Source organism: Limulus polyphemus, unplaced genomic scaffold (genome assembly GCF_000517525.1).
Source record: "Limulus polyphemus unplaced genomic scaffold, Limulus_polyphemus-2.1.2 Scaffold3134, whole genome shotgun sequence".
In the NCBI taxonomy this organism is placed as follows: Eukaryota; Metazoa; Arthropoda; class Merostomata; order Xiphosura; family Limulidae; genus Limulus; species Limulus polyphemus.
Genome location: NW_013668744.1, coordinates 74,249 through 80,098, shown reverse-complemented (window position 1 = coordinate 80,098; position 5,850 = coordinate 74,249). Strand labels below are relative to the sequence as shown.

At 31.8% G+C, this 5,850-nt stretch overlaps 1 long non-coding RNA gene across 1 annotated transcript in view; it reads left to right on the top strand.

Annotated features, from left to right (window-relative positions):
* The first annotated feature begins 618 nt into the window (after positions 1-618).
* Positions 619-5,850, top strand: part of LOC111088107 — a 15,750-nt gene continuing 10,518 nt past the window's right edge. Inside the window, exon 1 of the long non-coding RNA XR_002612697.1 lies at positions 619-711. This is a non-coding gene — a long non-coding RNA (uncharacterized LOC111088107). The remainder of the gene's footprint in view (positions 712-5,850) is intronic.

The following is a 5,850-nucleotide window of genomic DNA, read 5'->3' as shown; positions in this document are numbered from 1 at the left end:
TGTTATCATTTCTATTGAAGTTAGCTTTCATACAGAAATTTGGTGCTACTTTCAAAAGCTTGAGTACAGGGTGAAATAGGGATTACCAACCAATAATAGATGAACATTAAATGACTGTAACATGGATACTCAATGCTTTGTACACTATACAGTCAGCATCTTTAGGAAGCCAACCCCTATATTATCTGTGAAGTGGAGGAGTAAAAAAAAAATCATTACACGTAATATTAACTATTATTACACACACATTCATATAATACATCAATTTTCAGTTAGGAAAAAAGTCACAACGTAAAATAATGTAAGAATAGCAGTGCCAAAGAGAATGCAAACACGTATATATGGATGATACAGCTATACATAGATCATACCTATATGACTTTCAATATTAAAATTTAATGTTAAACTGTAAAATATATAATTTTATTTAATATTACTGTAGTTGGAAATTATATGTTCTGACTGTTGGTATGCAGTTTGTTTATCACAATATCATGGTCATGTCAGGATAGGCATCAATGTAGTGTACAAGGAAAATCAAGTTGAGTCAAAACATGTCTTGATTATTACAGACTTTTACAGACTCTTGCTACGAGGTCGGTCGTATTGACCGACCTCGCAACCATTTTGTACTCGTGCATTTTACATTGTGACAATAAATTTTAATATTGAAAGTCGTGTAGGTATGATCTATGTATAGCCGTATCATCCGTACATCAGTGTTTTGCATTGTTTTTGGCACTGTCATCCATACATCATTTTACAGTTAGAAAATGCTTTTATCACTTGCATATAATAGTGCTAATATCCAGCCCGGCCCGGCATGGCCAGGTGGTTAAGGTGCTCGACTCGCAATCTGAGGGTCGCAGGTTCGAAACCTTGTCACCATGCTCGTCCTTTCAAAGAGGGAAGGCTGTCAAGTGGGTTGCATCGTTGACGTAAGAAACAGCTTTAGAAACGATGGCAGATCTTGCTCTGCCATCGGCTCAACGGTCCGCAAGGACTATGGAAAAAATATCCAGCCCATTACAATATATATTTGATTTTTGCTAAAGATTGTGTCAAAGTGTCTTCAATATACTAACAACAGGAATTAGTTGACGATTCATAGACCTAAGCCATAAACGTTATATATATAAGTAAAAAATAGCATAGTTCCCGGCATGATGAGATATTTATTGCTCGATATTTCATTTTATGCTGAATATGAAAGGTAAGTATGTTTTACAAATTTCACTTTTACACAGTGAAATTGTAGTAAATGTCTTTCGACAGTACTTTCATGAGTTAAATTATTGAGTCATGAAATGGAAAATATGGAAATTTATGATATACATTGCAAATACCTCAAAAATTATAAACTTGTATTGAAATGTTAATTTTTTTTATCTTTTTGGTCCCAAATGGAATATAATTTGTCAAAGTATTTTTCGTTTTGAAATTTTCATTTAAATATTACGTTTTTTCGACTTTATTATGTCAAAAGATTCCTTACATAGACATCATTAAGTGTTCAAAGAAAACCAAAATTTTCTGTCATTATCCCATATTGAGAAGAAAGGCAACAAGAAACATTTATGTTTTTGTCCTGTTTTAATTAAGTAAACTAAGAAACATTTAAATAGTTTCATTGTAAAAGTGTTAACTATCGGGTTCTTAATCTATAACGTACAGAAAAAAATATTTTTAGAAAACATTTAGGTAGCAAATAGTGTTAACTATCGGGTTCTTAATCTATAACGTACAGAAAAAAAATATTTTTAGAAAACATTTAGGTAGCAAAATATATCTTATAGAAGAAGTAACAAAATATATATATTATAGAAGACACAAATATATAACAAAATGTATCTTATTGATGACACAGATGTAACAACGTGTATATCTTATAGACGACACAGATACAACAAAGTGGTGTGGACTAGCTGCCTTCCCTCTAGTTAAGCACTTCAAAATTAGGGACGGTTAGCGCAGATAACCCTTGAGTAGCTATGCGCGAAATTCAACAATCAGTTCTAATAATAAAAGGCAGGCAAACAACGATTTATAAACACAAGGAAGAATTTTATTGATGGTAGTACAAAATACATGTTTCGACAGAATGCTGGTCTGTCTTCTTCAATAACAATCAATCCTGTTAAGCAAAGTACTTTACGTGCATGTGTATTGTTCCAATTACAGAGTCTTACAAAAGTATTCACACCCTGCCAATAATGTCACATTTTCGTGAGATACAAATAATGTAAACAATATTTTTAATGAATTTGTTTTTATTCAAAACTCCAATGATCAAACTTAAAACAGTTATGTGTGAAGGGGTTGAATGTAAGAAAAACCTGCAAAGAAAATATATAAATCGAAATTTGCTGATTGCATAAGTAATCAAACCCCTAAGTCAGTACTTGGTGGAAGCACCTTTGGCAACAAATATTGCTGTGAGTCTTTTGGGATAGGTCTCAAACAGTTTTTCTCCATAGGATAGAGTAATTTTGTCCATTTTTTCTGGCAAAATTGTTCCAATTCTGACTAATTAGTTGGGAATCGTAGATGGACTGCAACCTTCAAGTTTCGCCATAACTTTTCTATTGGATTCAATTCAGGACTTTATCTAGGCCACTCCAGAACATTCATTTTCTTCTTTTGAAACCACTCCAGTGTGGCTTCAGTCTTGTGCTCCTGGTCATTGTCCTGCTGAATTATGAATTTTCGATTCAGTTTTAGATTCTTAGCTAACTAAACAGGTTTACCTCTAGGATTCGCCTTTACTTTGCACCATCTATCTTCCCTCAGGCTTGACAAGCTTCCCAGTCCCTGCTGACGAGAAGCATCCCATAACATGATGCTGCCACCACCATACTCGACAGTTGGGATGGCGTTGACTGGATGATGTGCTGAGTTGGGCTTGCGCTAGACGTAAAACTTTGAATTTAGACCAAAAATCTCAATTTGTGTCTCGTCTGGCCTGTATGGGCAAGCAGCAAGAAAGAAGCCATTACTTTAAAATAATCATCTTAAATCTCGTATGGAGTTTGCAAAAAACCATGTAAGTGATACTGTAAACATGTGGCAGAAGGTTTTGTGGTCAGACGAGATACAAATTGAGATAATAGTGATAAGACAAATTAACCATGAAGACCAAGGAGCTTTCCAAACAAGTCAGGGATAAAGTGGTAGAGAAGCAAAGATCAGGAAAAGATTCCAAAAAATATTAAAGCCACCACTTATCTCTTTGAGTAGGTTGAAGTACATCATTAAGAAGTGGAATGTGCTTTATAACACACAGTGACTACCCAGAACAGGCCATCCTTCCAAATAAAGCAGTCGGGCAAATAGGAAATTGGTTAGAGATATCACTGTGAAATGGAGCTTCAACAGATGCATTTGCTCTGAAGTCAAGTTAAACCATTTTGATTACATACAGACAGAGACCATTACACTAATTGTGTGACCTTTCAAACTAATCTTTTGCACCTGGACTGATTTAGGGTTGTCTTAGCAAGAGGTTGAATATTTATACAATTGAGAATATTCTAATTGAAAATCTTACTTACTTACATAATATCAGCATTTTTTTTAGTTTCCTTCAGTTTAGGGTAGATTGTATAGATCCTAAATATAAAATCCCATTTGAAAGTTTCATGACTGCAAAGTCAGACAACATGTGAAAACTTTGCAGGAGGATGAATAATTTGCAAGGCACTGTACGTACTCTTAATTTTCTACTTTCAAATCAATGAAAAATATCGCATATATTAGATTTCAGAGATATTTACGTTAGGCATAAAAAATATAATTTTTTCTATGAAATCTATTTTTTATTTCAGAAATGAGTTTTGTTTATGTACCTAACTTTTGTTACTTCAAAACTTTTCAGTAAGTTTTAATCCTCACATCTCTACATTCCATATTTGACTGTTTTGTATATTGCACCTAGATGAGCATTGAGACTTAGCAGCCTCGAGTTTTTGAAAAGTGTGTTTTGATTGAAGCCAAACATACTCTATGTTAAAGTCATATGGAACTTATAGAACTAATACATAGTAACATTGTAATACTCATATTGTCATTGCTGGGATGATAAAGTAAAATGTTTCGTATGTTTTGTTCTTCAGAAGATCAATGTCTCAAACTTTGTTGCTCATATGGTTTATCATTAAATTGTACATTAATATTTTGCCTAATATCAAATTAGCAAACACATTGTATATCTTGTTTCCGCTGTATGGTAAAGTACGTAAGAATTAATCATTATATAACACATTTCGAAAACAATCTCAACGACTGTATTCACTAAACAAGTGTTGTCAAATTGAATGGAAAAAATATATGTTTTTACCTATTTTTATAAATACTTTTATAAAACTCAAATCGACAAAGAAACTTGACACACATAAAATATGAGTAATAAATAAGAATCTCTAACAAGTAACATAATAATAATAACATAATAATAACCAATGTAACATAATAATAACCAATTTAAAATAAAAAAGATCAACAAAGATATCTCAATTGCAGTGCTTATCTAGAATAAAAATACATCAGTTAACTCCTACAGTATAGTTTGTAAGGCAACTAAAAATGTGAATATATATTGAATAATTGTAAAATAATACATATTGAAATTGGGTAAGGAGGGAAAATATTTTGATTTTATCATACTTTCAATTTTGAGCATCCGGTATAATATTAATGAAAACTATTTATACACACGTGAGAATCAAAGCAATGATCGCTATAGATAATATTCTTAAATAGGATTAATTGTCGGCTCCTTTTCGTCAATAATGAAAATATTTTCCAATCCATAAAGAGCATAGCTGCACCAGTATCTGAAGAGGCTTATAAAAAATAAGAACGATCTTATTAGTGTTTTCATTTCTGTGTTAGATAAGAAACTACGTAAAAGAAATTGTTTATATTTGCAATAAATAATTGTTCCTGATCAGTAGAGCTATTTTACAGGATTTTGCTGCAAGTTGTAAATCACCAACTGATGTCTAGTTTTTAATATTGACCTTTTATGAGTCATATAACTATTTTCATAAATTATCCCTAAGCACCAAATAAACTGAAACAAAAGGAAGAACGTTCGAAAGCTTCAAGATTTTGCTGACTTTCATTACACATAACATAACCAAAACGTAGTTTTTATCCACCTTGCATTACTACAGAGAACTATGCAACTTATGTTTTTGATTAAGCTGCTCAAATGATTTTAGTTTAATGCAGATTCGCGTTAGTTTACTTTATTAACGCATCTACTGCGCTACCTTGACAACTTATTAGAAAAAAGTACAACATCAGTGAGAGTGCGATCTACTCATAGAGCAAAAATTACAATGATAAATAAAGTCAGTAACAGTCAGAATACATGAAATTATTTTACCTTTTCATCTGTGTAAATATCGCAGACAGAACACAAGCTGATTAAAATCATATTGATAGCTTCATATCTATAGATGTAAACACTTAGAAATATAGCTTCATAGCTATAGATGTAAACACTTAGAAATATAGTATTTCTAAGTGTTTACATCTATAGATATGAAGCCATATTTCTAAGTGTTTACATCTATAGATATGAAGTGGCTTCATATCTATAGATGTAAACACTTAGAAATATGGCTTCATATCTATAGATGTAAACACTTAGAAATATGGCTTTATATCTATAGATGTAAACACTTAGAAATATGGCTTCATATCTATAGATGTAAACACTTAGAAATATGGCTTCATATCTATAGATGTAAACACTTAGAAATATGGCTTCATATCAGTTTATTTTGATAAAGTTTCATCTTTCCATGTAATAGTCCTTTACGCTTTTGAGAATTTTTTTTGTGC